Here is a 15,000-nt window from a genome sequence, read left to right on the forward strand (position 1 = left end):
CCATCAGCTTTCCCTATGGGTTTACGAGTCTTAAAGATTTACCTTCGACACCCATTCTTACAGGGAAACGATTGTTACCTTCGACTCCTCTAGGAGCATCTAAGTCAGCGGGGCAATTTTATTCTCTTCTCACTTGAGAATGATGACATGGAGTCATCGAAACGTTGTGTGTTTTTCTCGTTAATATTTATTCTTAAGTCACTAGTCAATCTTCAAACAACTGTAACTCCATTGTCTCTTGAAGAAATAAATTCATATTTAGTATGCGACTAGATCTATACCTTTTGTCTTACTCTGATAACTTGCAAGTCAGTAGCATGACAGGTTGGGGACTTACAGCAGTCCCCATGAGAGCACCCCATTTGGTGTCCGCCATCTTGTATTTTTTAGCCAAGGGGTAGTGGCATGGCCATTTTGATCAAAATTTTAAATTTCCCTGAAACTCCTGCTATAGGTTCATTGATCCCTAAAAATATCTTCTAGCGCTTTTTCAGCGGTCTCAAAGCCTTAAAACGATTTTTTCTGACTTTCACCCCTTAGCCCATTTTTCATATCTCACTAGTCAATCTTCAAAGAACTGTAACTCCATTGTCTCTTGAAGAAATAAATTCATATTTCGTATCTGACTAATTCTAGACCTTATGTATTACTCTGATAAATTGTAAGTAAGGAGCATGACAGGTTGGGGAGTTACAGTATTCCCCATTAGAGCACCCCATTTGGTGTCCGCCATCTTGGTGTCCGCCATCTTGGTGTCCGCCATCTTGGACTTTGTGGCCATTTTGGTCAAAATTTTAAATTTCCCAGAAACTCCTGCTATAGGCTCATTGATCTCTGAAACGAGTCTCTAGCGCTTTCAAAGTGGTTCTGAAGCCTTAAGACCAGATATTCTCATTTAGACTCCTTAGCCCATCTTACACGTTTGACTTGTCAATCTTACAGCCACCACAGCTCTCTTCGTTCAGCATCTAACTACTTCAAACTTCACAGCAAATTAGTTCCATGGCATGTCTCTGCCTCACAAAAATTGCAAGTATAGAACGTGAGAGATTCGTTGGTTATAGTAGTTCCCATGATAGCACCCCATTTGGTGTCCGCCATCTTGGATTTTTTGGCTAAGGGGTAGCATGGCCATTTTAGTAAAAATTTTAAATTTCCAACACTCTTGCTACAGGTTCAATGATCCCCAATAGGAACTTCTAGCGCTTTTGAGTGGTATCCAAGCCTTAAAACGATTTTTTCTCACTCTCACCCCTTAGCCTACTTATATTACTGAGATGAAAAGAACTCGAAGTCCCTTAACCCTTCCAACGACAAAGAATAATACACTATCAGAGCTTTCAATAACAATTTATTCTGTTGCTCATTTGTTTTTCACAGGCTTGGGATGCAAGACCAAAGCCCAACCCTCCTCCTTTCTCATCCGGGCTTGGGACCGGCAATGGCGGAGTTAAAAACACAAGGAAACCAATGATGCAACGAAAAACAAAAACAGAACGCAACGTCGCAACTCTAAAAAACCCAATGGGTGCCGTGTGATGTGATGTACCTGTTGTCTGAGACTGAGTGATTCGTGGGGCACTCCCCGCTGGTTGGTTACCCCAGCTCGCTCTTGATCCCTAATGAATCACTCAGAGTCAGACAACAGGATACAACAGTGACCACACAGACTTTTTTTGTTTTGTTTTTTTTTGTTTTTTTGTTTTGTTTTTTTGGTTTTTTTTTCTCAATTCTTTTTTCTCTAAGGCGCCCAGCCACGCTTCCTCCTACGTGCGCCTCTTGAAGAGGTTGTGCGCCTTGTTACGCACTCTCTCAAAGGGATTCTCCCTCAGGATGGTCTCTAATCTTATAGAGGATGAGAAGATGGAGCGGATCTTGCTATTGGTTGGTACTTTGTCGAGGTGCGTCATTGCAACCCTAATGAGCTTGGACTCCTCCTCTGTCCAGGGCTGCCTGGCCGATGATGTAGAAAAAATGGAGGAACGAGACTTTTGAGTAAGCACAAAGGAGGCTGTTCTTGCAACTGGATCCTCCTCGGGGAGGTCGGTGGGGCCGGCAGGCTGCTGCCTCTTAACCAAGTAGCGAACCCAGTTGACCACCCGCTTCACTGTCTCTCCCGATTGCACGATCTTTGCCAGCACCTCATCATTCCCCATACGCTTTATAACTTGTTTCTTCCGGGGAGAAGATCTCTCCTGGATGTCGTCACTAAAGGCAACAGAAACTGCTGATAGCTCTTCTGGGGTCAGAGTAAACGACGTGCGTGAATGGGAGTGATCGGTGGGCAAGCTTTGCGGGTTTGCCTGCTTGGCGCCTTCTTTCTTTTGATGTGGTGTGCAGCTGGATCTGCTGCGACGCTTCAGCTGCTACCTCTGTTAGGTCTTCCCTGAGGTACCTACAGTTGGAAATGGGATGTAAGAGAAACACATTGCATGAATGTCATCATGCTTGGGAGAGGGACCTGTTCACATAGCTGCTTATAAATGGTACCTACCAAGTGTGCGCTTTCTCGCTGTGGCACATTAAGTGCCGCAGCAGATCCTCGTCTAATGGGACCCCTCGCCTCTTCTCCTTCTCCTTCATCACAGTTACCAGCCACTTGCTAAAGTCCGTGGCGCTGATAGGCCGGTCAGCACGGACGCCGGTTTTCACGACGAAAGCGGTAATCCGCTGGCCGATCGTGCCCTTTTGGTAGGGCGTGCCATCGGACTTTAGGAAGATCCTTACTCCATCAGAACTATCCTGGCTTACCAGGGACTGTAGCCTTCTCCTAAAGACCTCGAGCTGCCCCGCCAGTTCTTCACTTAGGGGAATGGGTGCAGGGCCCTCCACTTGTCATTTATGGCTGGTGACCAGCATTACCTTAGATCATTTTTGGTTGTCCCACCTGGCTGCGTGGAACTGGCCAATAGTGGCACACTCAAGGGCACCGGGGCGTGTCCCGATGCTCCTTGTGAGGGCAACCGGCAGGTAGTCCCTCGCTGCTAGGTACTGTGAAACGCTCAGCCCATGGCTACCTGTAGCCTTTTCTGCGGCTGCCAACGCCCTCCTACCCCCTTCCGCAGGCTCTGACTCCATATTTCTGTGGACCTCTTGGCTCGTGAGCAGGCTGTAATGATATTAATCAGAACAATTAAGAAAATACATATAACAAGGGTAGCACGCAATAGTCAGATCCTAATAGACTTAGGGCAAATATCGTTAAAATGAGCGTACCTCTTCGTCTCATCCAGGATCTTCGCATACCGTGCAGGTGACGTTTCCTTAGTTTCCTTAGTGGTGTGTACTTTTGACTGTATTGGAGCAGGGTGAAGTCTTCTTACTACTGTTGGTAGCTGTACAAAAAAAGAACAGAAGCTGGAAGGATTGGCATCAGTTGGGAAGCTTATGAAGAGAGAACCTCTGAGAAGCTTATGAAGAGAGACCTCTGAGAACAACTGTTCTTGTGGTATTGGTTGGTAATGTAAATTTGAAGGGCACAGGATAGTTGACTTGTGGCAGAGACGGAAGCAGTGGTATGGCTGGTTTGTCACTTGATATACCACTGACTTGGTGTTGCTTGGTTTATTTCTGGCAGCTGAATCTGTCTCATCACCATGCCATTGTTCATAACACATTCTTGTATGCCTTGGTAGTCTTTGCACGCAAGAGACCAAGGGTTAGATGTTTTTGTCCTTGATCTGTTTGGCTCAGGATGTAGATTACACAGTTCAGATATAACAACCTCAGTGTACCTGTCACGATCTGGCCATTGGGCTGGTACACTGTTGGAGGCTAGAAAACATCTTAAGAAAGAGAAACAAATTCTATGAAAAAGGGTTTTTTGTAATATTAACAACAAAAGATAAAGTAGCTCACCTCCTAGTACCATCTGGTATAGCATTGGTACTTCTTCTTTTTGTAGCTCTAAACTTTCGCATAACCAGTGTAGTGCAGTGGCGGGGAGCAAATGTTGTCAGCTGTTGATCATATTCATGAAAGCTTTTCCACAATCTAATGATTTCATTGGGTTGGTTATTGGACAAGGCCATATTTTCTGCTCTGAAATAAACCAGAAGTGCTGCTAAAACCTGGACTTCCTCATGTCCCTGAATGTTGTCAGACCCAGCAGAGTCTTATAGGCCAAAAAATGAATTACCGGTAGTTAAGATTTTACTCTCTGAAAACTTACTTCTGTATCACACGATAAATCTTTTCCCACAGGCTCAGCAGAGTCTTCATCAGAAGTACTGGTTGCAGCTGTGTCTAAATGAAAATTCACATTTTTAGTTACACAGTTTAGTTTTACACAGTTTTACACAGTTACATAGTTTCAAAGACTTTTGGGAAAATATGTATCTACCTATGTCAATACCCAAAGGCATGGTAAACACCTGCTCTGCAAGTGCAATTGTCTCATGTTCATCTTCATCAAATCCTTCATCTAGTTGGTGTGGGTTGATATCTGAAAGAGCTTCTTCCCCTTGTGGTCTCTTATCTTCATCTTCATCTTCAAGGGTATTGTCCCTGAGAATCTCACTAGTTTGATTGATAGATAGATAGATATGTTTAATCAACACTTTTGCAGGCAAGCTGAATTACGGTGCGGGTCAGAAAATTACACCCACAATAGAAGAAATGATATGAATAGCACTAATAATATTACAGCAATTTCTCATGTATGAATAATATAAATAGTCCTTAATGGATAATATTTCAACAACTTGCACGAAAATTTCATTAGATTCAAAAAGTTATCATAAACATGCCCTCAAGGGTTTCCCCTTCGGGGAAGAAATTTATTGGTACAGAAAGCTGCCAGTCTATCTGTCCTCACTTAGGGTATCTCTATAGAGGCTATCCCCTGAACGAAGATTGTAACCACAAGGGACTACTTCCTCCATGAGGAAATAATCAACTTCTGTCATTTCACCTGTGTGGATTCCAATATTCTTAATATTGCTCTTGATCTTCTTGCCGAGGACATCTTCACTTAGGTCATTCACAGCATGTATTAATCCACTGTAGCTTTCTGGTCCTGATTCAGTACCCGACAGTGCATGAGAAGCTCGATCAGCATTCCACCTCATCCGGCCATCTAACAAGTAAGCTTGAAAGTGAATGCCTCTTGCCTAGGTACCAGAAATAAACAAGAACAGTTTTACAGACTTTTGTATTTGGGATATGTTAAGTCTTAACACAGAGATCATTCCTGTATGAATTTTTTAATATGCAGCTGGAATGACTCTAAAGATGTTGAACCTCTTGCACATCTATAAGTTGGAAGTTAGACACCAACTTTAGTCAAGACCCCTGATTTAGTATACAGCTGCTCAGGGTCCTGGATGCATGGAATATAGTGCAGTTGGTTGTCCCATATTTCCCATATACGGGTTTTGTCAAGCAAAGGAACTCCAGTAGTATCACATCCCTGGGGACCAGTAAACATCAGTAGTAGATCGTAAATCATTGTAGTGGTGTCAACTATTCCCTGAGTCCTCCTACTGTGATTTAGAGCCAATTCTCTCCATGTAATCTTCTCAATAAAGGCTGCATCAGAAGGGTCAGCAATGTCCTGATTCTGCAGCTTACACCCTTTTGGCAGAATTGAATAAATCCAAGTCTTCTTCACTCCATTGGAAGATGCACTGTGATAAACGAGTGACAAATGCATTCTCGAGTTGATGAGCCTCTGTGTTACATCCAGCAGCAGTTCTCATAAAGTGTCAAATATCAAGGTGTATCACTAAATTGTCCCACAGTGAGGGCAGCATTTTTGTCTTGCCAGTGGCACAACAATCTCTGTCAAAGTAAAGGACCTCAGTAGGTGAAACACCAGCCAAAGAATATCTCCTCATTAGTCCATTTGCCATATTTTCAATCCAGTTCCTTCGTTGACAGTCATCATTGACATAAGCACTTGTCCTTTTTCATTTCCAACGTTGGTGGCCTAAGAAGCAGTAGCGGCAGTAGCTCCTGCAAGTTTTCTCACAATTTTCCTAAGAGAGTCCATTTTCAACATCCTTCCAAAAACAGAGGAGATGGATGCTCTAACATAGTCCATTCTGGCCATGATGTCTTGCACACACTCTGTGAGAAGCCACCCATACTTTGGCAATGGTACAAATTCTGGAGGTTCTTGGAAGTTAAGGGGACCTGTGATCCCACCTTTGGATGGACTGGCAAAGTAATTGCAGTCAGTCAGATACTGGCCGAATTATGGAGCCACTTTTCACTGTGTTCTTTTGTAAGCTTCTTCTGTAATTCTGTGGAGCTATTTCCAAGGCCCCTGTTTTTCAAAAGTTTGATGACTGTGCAGGGCTTGAAATAAAAAAAAAAAAAAGCAAGTTGATAATTTGGGACTAGTTCTGAAAATTTAGTTGCAAGTTTGAAAATTGTAGTCGCAAAAAAATTAGATGAGACCACTTGGAAAAATGTTTAAAAAGAGGCTTAAAATGCCAGGTTAATGGTTAATAATTGTGTTTATTATTAGAACTGTAATAATTTATGTTAATGCTGTGATTCTATTACTCCAACTGAAACAGCATCCATACAATCACTATTAAAGGAGGGTGAAGCATTTTCTTTCCAAACCAGGAAAATTAATGCACCCATTATTAACAGTTGCACTGCCATGGTATAATTACTACTAACAGTCATTCATGAGTGAAATCTAATGTAACTAAAAGCAATTTTCTTTGACTACATAGGCTGATCAAAAGCTTAATGTTCAAGTAATCTATCAGTCAATGGGACTGACTTGCCATGATCGATCAGAGTTGAATGTGGTAAAAACACTGAGACTTTCAACCATTATTTCAATATTTCAAATTATTATTTACGTACTAAAACTTTGCATGACATATATAATAAATGCGGTTAGCTACCTGTGAAAGACTGGATATTCTCGCAACATCTGAGTATCAGGTGGACACTTATGAAGACTGGATGAAAAAACATGACCGCCATCTTGTTTTAGGTCCAAGCCCGAGCTAACCCTGGGTTGAGCGAGGCAGTTGTGAGGAGATGGGGTGGGGGATTAATTGTGTCCACTTCTACGTCGAAATCTTTCTATTGACATTTTCCATGAAGACAATTAAAGGAATTCTATGGAATATAAATGCTAAAGCATTAGGGTTTTTTGTCATTTGTAAGAAATTCAAGGTGTCCACAGAAGGAAATCGTCACTACATTGGACAGGAGCAAACTTTGTCAACTATTCGAATTCTTATTGAAATCCCATTAGCAGCAGCTGTTTTTCAAAAGTTTGATGACTGTGCAGGGCTTGAAATAAAAAAAAAAAAAAGCAAGTTGATAATTTGGGACTAGTTCTGAAAATTTAGTTGCAAGTTTGAAAATTGTAGTCGCAAAAAAATTAGATGAGACCACTTGGAAAAATGTTTAAAAAGAGGCTTGAAATGCCAGGTTAATGGTTAATAATTGTGTTTATTATTAGAACTGTAATAATTTATGTTAATGCTGTGATTCTATTACTCCAACTGAAACAGCATCCATACAATCACTATTAAAGGAGGGTGAAGCATTTTCTTTCCAAACCAGGAAAATTAATGCACCCTTTATTAACAGTTGCACTGCCATGGTATAATTACTACTAACAGTCATTCATGAGTGAAATCTAATGTAACTAAAAGCAATTTTCTTTGACTACATAGGCTGATCAAAAGCTTAATGTTCAAGTAATCTATCAGTCAATGGGACTGACTTGCCATGATCGATCAGAGTTGAATGTGGTAAAAACACTGAGACTTTCAACCATTATTTCAATATTTCAAATTATTATTTACGTACTAAAACTTTGCATGACATATATAATAAATGCGGTTAGCTACCTGTGAAAGACTGGATATTCTCGCAACATCTGAGTCTCAGGTGGACACTTATGAAGACTGGATGAAAAAACATGACCGCCATCTTGTTTTAGGTCCAAGCCCGAGCTAACCCTGGGTTGAGCGAGGCAGTTGTGAGGAGATGGGGTGGGGGATTAATTGTGTCCACTTCTACGTCGAAATCTTTCTATTGACATTTTCCATGAAGACAATTAAAGGAATTCTATGGAATATAAATGCTAAAGCATTAGGGTTTTTTGTCATTTGTAAGAAATTCAAGGTGTCCACAGAAGGAAATCGTCACTACATTGGACAGGAGCAAACTTTGTCAACTATTCGAATTCTTATTGAAATCCCATTAGCAGCAGCTAACAAAAAAACTGACTTTGCGAAAAATCAGATAAGCTGAATTTTCTGACGGCCCTGGCCTTTCCTAATTCAAGGTGTCACTTGAGTAACTAAGTAATTAAAAACATTACCATCAAAATAAATAAAATTAAGTAATATTGATCTCAGCCCAGTCATGTGAATGAAACACATCATGCTGTGTGCAATTAACTCAGCAAAGTCAAAGAATATTAATTGTTTAAAAAGTGCAGTCTCCTTGAGCGTTCCTCTTTAGACTTGTCCCGTGAAAACCAACGATTAACTGCAGGATCTGGAATGAATTCAGCCACAGGTAGACCCTCAGATGATATACGAATCAAGTCCTCTAGTGCGGACCCACCAAGGGTTGCTCTGGTGCTACTCTTTATCCAATTCTGGGCTGACACAGCCCGCTCACACTGAACTGCGGAAGTTGGGAGGACAAGAAGAATCTCTACTAGATGTGAGAAATCTGTGTAGTCCTCCTTGTATGGGACTTTCGTCAGCAAGGTTTGCCAAAGGGTGACGTAGTCCAGCTCGTGGAACTGGCTGTTCACTTGAATTTTAAGGGAAACCCAATGTTTGTGGATTTCTTTTAGTGTTGCAGCCTGCCTTCTCCATTGCTACTTGGAACCAGTTGGTTAATCGCTGTACCTCCAGTCGTCCATATTCTACCAATTCACTTGAACATGTGGGCCAGGCATTCACATTAAAAACCAGCATGTCCTGAACAACCTCTCTGGGGCCATAATCAGGTACTTTCCTAGTAGATTGACACTCTTACTCGGTAGCATGTAGCAGAATGTCAAACCTCTCTTTAACACCATTTGTGCTAAGATCCACTGCATTTTGGATTTCAGACTGAAGGTTGCCTTTGATGGTTCCACCCCGCTTTGATTTACTTTCCAGTGAGCCTCTCAGAACAATGCCCTGGAATTTAATTTAGTTTAATTTAATTTAGTCCATTTTTACTGCATTAAGTATTTTTGCAGTGGGGTTGGACTAGAAAGGAACATAGGAACCATTCATGCTAGTCCACCCTCCCACCCATCCCATCCTATCCCAAGGGCGGACATCCATCACACAATCTCGTGTGTGGGAAATTAACGTCTCCTAATGGAATGTTTGACTGCTTGTTGTTGCCTAGAGGAACTGTGGTAAATGGCCATCAGGAACTGCTTGACTCGGAAGGCTTTCAATGCGCACCAGGGTTTCCTTCAGAAAGGACACAACTGTTGGTAGAATGGTGTCATTTTGCTGCATCTGTAAACTAAGCCAGCCTAAAATAGCAAATAAATCGGCTAAAAATGCAGCAAAATGGACATCTTTCATTTTGTCTACAATGTGCCATGCTTGGCCCTGAATGTCAGTAGTCTTCAAATTAATGCTGAGGTCTTCCATGTGCATCGGCACAGCAGAATATTGACCAGATTCAGTCTCACTCAGTCTCTTGGATCCAACAAACACGTTTAGGGCTCAGCTGACATGTGGAAGCCAGCGGGTGCCTCTTACTCGTTTTGGCTTCAATACATTGATTTGCAGCTCATTGGCAATGGATTTCAAGGTGCACACTCTTGGGGTACTGTGCTAAATTGCCATCAGGAACTGGTCGACTCGGAAGGCTTTCAATGCGCACCAGGGTTTCCTTCAGAAGGGACACAACTGTTGGTAGAATGATGTCATTTCGCTGCATCTGTAAACTAAGCTGGCCTAAAATAGCAATTAAATTGGCTAAAAATGGCAAAATGCAGCAAAATGGACATCTTTCATTTTTTCAACAATTTGCCATGCTTGGCCCTGAATGTCAGCAGTCTTCAAATTAATGCTGAGGTCTTCCATGTGCATCGGCACAGCAGAATATTGACCAGATTCAGTCTCACTCAGTTTCTTGTATCCAACAAACACGTTTAGGGCTCGGCTGACATGTGGAAGCCAGAGGGTGCCTCTTACTTGTGTTGGCTTCAATACATTGATTGGCAGCTCATCAGTCATAGATTTCAGGGCGTGCACACTCTTGAGGCTGTAGTTATATCTTTTCCAGATCAGGTGGAGCATGTTATAAACATCTACTGATTTACAGCTGTTCTGCAGTTCTAATAGGGCGAGTTCAAGTCGATGAGGCAAACAATGGAAGTCCACAAGATAGGATACCTCTTTTCTTAGGAGGTTTGCAAGCCCAGGCTTCTTTTCTAGGTTTACCGATGCGCTGTCTGTGCCAAAAGCAGCAAGTTTTGATTCCCAGCTTACATCAGCTTTTTTGAATGTAGAACATACAGCTTTATTTAACCCTAAAATAATTTTTTTTATCAAAATAGTACATGACCCTTTGGTAATTGTTGTTACTGACTGTGAAAGGGCATGCAAAGCTTATTACCTACCTTCTGTGTTTGCATGTTCAACAGCTTTGTGACTAATCAACTGGTTAACTGGGCAACCAACTAGCACATATCGACAGAAAACAGTTTCATTTTCCAGGCCCCCTGCATCTCTGGCTCCATCCACCATCATACTGATGTAGTTACTCTTGTTTATATCCCAAGCTGTTTCTTTCTTGAACAACTTTCCAAGGACGGATACCATCTCAGCGCATGTTTTTTTGTTTGCGTAGGTATAGGTTAATTCCAGGCCATTCTTTTTCTGCAAATTAATGAGACCATGAAACTTGCTCAAAGGGATTTCTTCTTTTGCCAGGAAGTAGGTTGTCGTCATCTTCACTGCTACTTCTCTCTGATCTCTCTCCTCCTGCTCTTTTTTACCTTTGGCCAAACTCTGGGCTATTGCTGTCTCTCACACTGGCTTTTGCTTGGCAAGCACGGCTGCCTGGGCACGTAAATGGCCATTACTTGCTGCGTGTTGCTGCATGGTTTCCTTCTTAGTCGAAGTACAGCCTGTCAATAACTGGGTCTTGCCTGCTGCATGAGGGGCATCACAACACACACTGCAAAGTAAGGCTTGGTCTTCTTGAACAGTAAGCCACAGAAACTCATCCTTCCATTTGTGGCAAATCTTGTGCTTTGTTGACTCCATTGACTTTGAAACATCTGGCTGAGCGTCCACACTAAGTTTTGCTGCCACAGCATTCTGTTTCTTACCAGGTATAGATCTAGGAATTATCTGAACTGATTTTAGTCACGGGTTGTGTTTTCATAAAGGAGAAAAGTATTCCCTGTTTTGTTTTCCTGTCCTGCACTAGCAGTGCTTTCTTGCTTGATAGGGCAGTCGGCAAATTCATCCTCACTGATTAAAGGAACGAAATGGTTTGGTTCATACCACACCTCAGGACGATTATCAAAACCACCATCTCTAGACCAAAGGATATGAACTTGGGCTTCATGGTTAGTGGCAGATGCTCATGGTTTCACTATTCTGTGAGTGAGACTTTGAAACCGGAAATTCACATCTGGATAAATGGAATACACTTATTTGGAAAGAACGAATGCAAGGCTTGAATGAATGAATGAATGACGACCATTCTCCCCTAGTACATGCAACCAGCGCTTCGGACTTTACGGCATCAGTTTTGCTGCCAGTTTACGGGTACTTATCAGTACCTGCTTCAGAAAGAGCAACTGTAAACAGGGTGTCCAGGGAAAGATCAGTGTTAGACCTTCTTGTGTCAACAAATATGTCATGATCAGCGTAAAATGATGTGTTAAAATACAACTCGCCAGCAACTAGAATGTGTATAAACGTTGTAGCTGACTCGTTCCCATGAACAAGAATAGAGCTTGCATTAAGTAGGCAGTCTCCATTACGTGTCACTTTAAGTGCAAACAAGCATTGACCTCTGGGTCGGTTGACGTCATTTGGGATCAGAACTGTGGGAAGTCATCCCTTGGAAGATCTTTCAGCCCACTTGGAATTTTGACCTCTAGCTCTTTCTGGAAATCACCTTTATTTTCCTGGCTTCTTTGAATTTATCGTCAAGGAGAAGATGTTTGAAATGTTTCAACTCCTGGTCACCAACATTCATTGTGAACTGTTTGCGAAAGATCAAACATGGAATATAATTATTTCGCAATCCCTGTCCCACATGTTCACTTTTAGTCTGCATTATTACAAATCAGGGATTGTCTTTCTTAACATTGCGCCCACCATACACAAGAAGTTAAAGAAACTGCTTTAATGGTGATGAAATGGGTGATCGAGCTTTGTAACTTTAAGGTAAATTTAACAGGATTTTACCTGAAGATTTTAAATTTTCATTTATAGAAAGACACAGGACTGTTCAATATGATAATCCTCTATTAACTTAGGCTTAATAGTCGCCAATCGCTACTATGTGACTGAATGACCAGCCACAGACTGGTTGCAAATCTGCGACTAATCAGCTAATTTTAGTCACAAATGCGCCTGTACCAGTCACAATTTCAAGCCCTGCTCTGACATCACAAGCCTATTGATAGGTTAGCAGAACTGGGAACTGAACTTGATCACCAGTGTGAAGTTGTTTCACAATCTCAGGCTCCAGCTGATAACCTTTCTCTTGCAACACCTACACTCAAAGTACTCTGCAGCAAGGTTGTAGTTGGTGTCAGTGTCTACAACTTGCCTCACAGTGCGGTATATCCTAGCAATACACACACCATAGTTGATAAATACACTATAGTTAGAATAACTGTTTGATGGAAACACTGTTCAAAGTAAAAACAACTGAATTATGTTTTTCTCACAAGAAATAGTAATCTAGTATACAGTATATCAAAATACAATAATAAAAGAAAAAGTAAAAGATACTAAGATGTCAAGAAGTACTAATAATAAAGGAACTAAATAGTCACCTGACTAAGAAAATATATTCATACACTTGTGAAGTAATATTACAATGGCTAATGATAAGAAGTTCTTAAACTGCCTCTGTTATATACTAATTGCATTGAACAAACAATTATGAATATGTTGCCCACCTGTTGAAGTCTATCTTTGCTTTTCCCTTCTAATTTGTTGTAAATAAGGCCTGAGATAACCGCAGGTGGTCAGCTCTAGGTAGTGTTTTACACCATCTATTTGGGAGGGAATGATGTTCCAAAACATAACATAATTTTTCCAGAAAAGAATCACATATTAATGAGACTTGATGCAAAAACCTTTATTTTCATTCCTAACACTGCTAGAGAGGGCTGTTGGAGCTGTTGGTACTTGCTCTGGCTTCAGGTACATGGGGCACAGGCACTTCTGGTTCATGTGCATGTATTGACTGAGATGCTTCTGGTACCGATGTAGCTTCTTAACTTGTATTTGAGACTGGTTGATTGCACCACAAAGAAAATCTAGAAAATTCTTTCATAACTTATTTTCAAACAGAAGCAGCTTTCTGAGATTTAATAAAGTAAGTGGTTCTTCTCTATTTGGTCAGCAAAGGCACAAAGCTTTTCATCATCTACATCGAGTATTTATAAATGTAGAAAATCTCAAATTGACAGTTTAAGTTTGTAAAATTTCCAAAAAATGAGATTAAGGAGGTGATCAATAAGTAACTCGCATGTGAAATTCAACACATCTATTTCTGAAACAAAATCAGACAAGTTTTAGTGTAACATAATAAACCTGCATGTGAGCTTTAAACACATCTGATTTGGAAACAGTCAGACAAGTTAATTGCCCTTGCACGCTTCCTTCTTGGCCTCAGCCTCTGCTTTTCGAAGAGCTACCTGCTCTTCTTTGGGGATATGGGCGGAACTGGGTATGTCCAGTACCCACCATTGTTTATTGGTGCATTCTGCACATGTACTCCGTGCATGGAGCCTTCTCAACGGTATGTTCTTCCCTAGTCATCACTTCTTGAATGTTCTTTCGTTGCCGCCATTCTGTTGTACGACTTATGGGCTTTGTTGGTTGCGGCTGAGGCGGGGCTGCTGCTCTTCGTACATTTGCCTGACCCACAGTGTCTTCTTGATCAGGGATCTCTTCTGACGTTTCTGGTTCAACAGGGGTAGCAGTTGGGCACTCTTTGTGAGCAGGAAGTCCCTTTTTTGCCAAAGGGTATTGGAGCAGTAACATCTTACCTTGAATCAGTCTTTATTTCCTCCAAACATGTTTTGTTCTTGTACCTATGATCATATATTGTAAAAAAATCAAATACCTGAAAAAATGAAGCAAATGACATAATAAGTAGCAGTGCACTGACCACTTTGTTGGTGTTGTTCTGTTTTGCTTACCTTTTCATTCTTTCAACTCTAAGATGTCTCGAGGGGTATTTTCGGGCAAACTGACCTTGAGTGGAACGTTACTGGGCACTTCAGTGACTTCTTGACATATTACAACAGGTTGTCATATAGCTGTTTCATTACTTCAGCTTGGGCATTGGTAACAAATAGTCCCTCTATATTGATAAGGGCTTCAGCCAGTTTATCCACCTTGCCCCAACCTGGTAGGGCTTTGGAATCAACTTCTTCCTCGTCTTGGTTATCTATGTCTCCCTGTGCAAAGATGAAAGAAAACATCATCGATACTTGATATGTAAGTGAAAATAGACAGTGCACTGTCTGGAGTAGTAGGTAAAGGGGGTTTCTGGCACATTTTTCAAAATTGCCTGAAAAAACAGGGCAGTTTTCAAAAAATTCAATTGCCTTAAAAACAAGGCAATTTAATGTGCACAAACAACCATGTTTTCAAGGTAATTTTGAAAAAATGATTTTATTCTCACTTGAAAAAGAACAACTATGATTTCAAGGCAAAATGATTGCTGCATTTTTCTTTCAAAAATCAAAGCAAAATTGAAGAATTTTGAGATTACATTGATTCTTAAGACAATCTCAATATCTGTTTGAAACATCATAAAATAGTAATGACAATATCTCAGAAATAA

General features: G+C 41.1%; 1 pseudogene; it reads right to left on the minus strand.

The window, feature by feature from the left end:
• Positions 1–8,404: 8,404 nt before the first annotated feature.
• Positions 8,405–10,901, minus strand: LOC148716269 (zinc finger protein 862-like; annotated as a pseudogene).
• Between the last annotated feature and the right edge of the window lie 4,099 nt (positions 10,902–15,000).

This window comes from Stylophora pistillata, chromosome 14 (assembly GCF_964205215.1).
Source record: "Stylophora pistillata chromosome 14, jaStyPist1.2, whole genome shotgun sequence".
Taxonomy (NCBI): Eukaryota; Metazoa; Cnidaria; class Anthozoa; order Scleractinia; family Pocilloporidae; genus Stylophora; species Stylophora pistillata.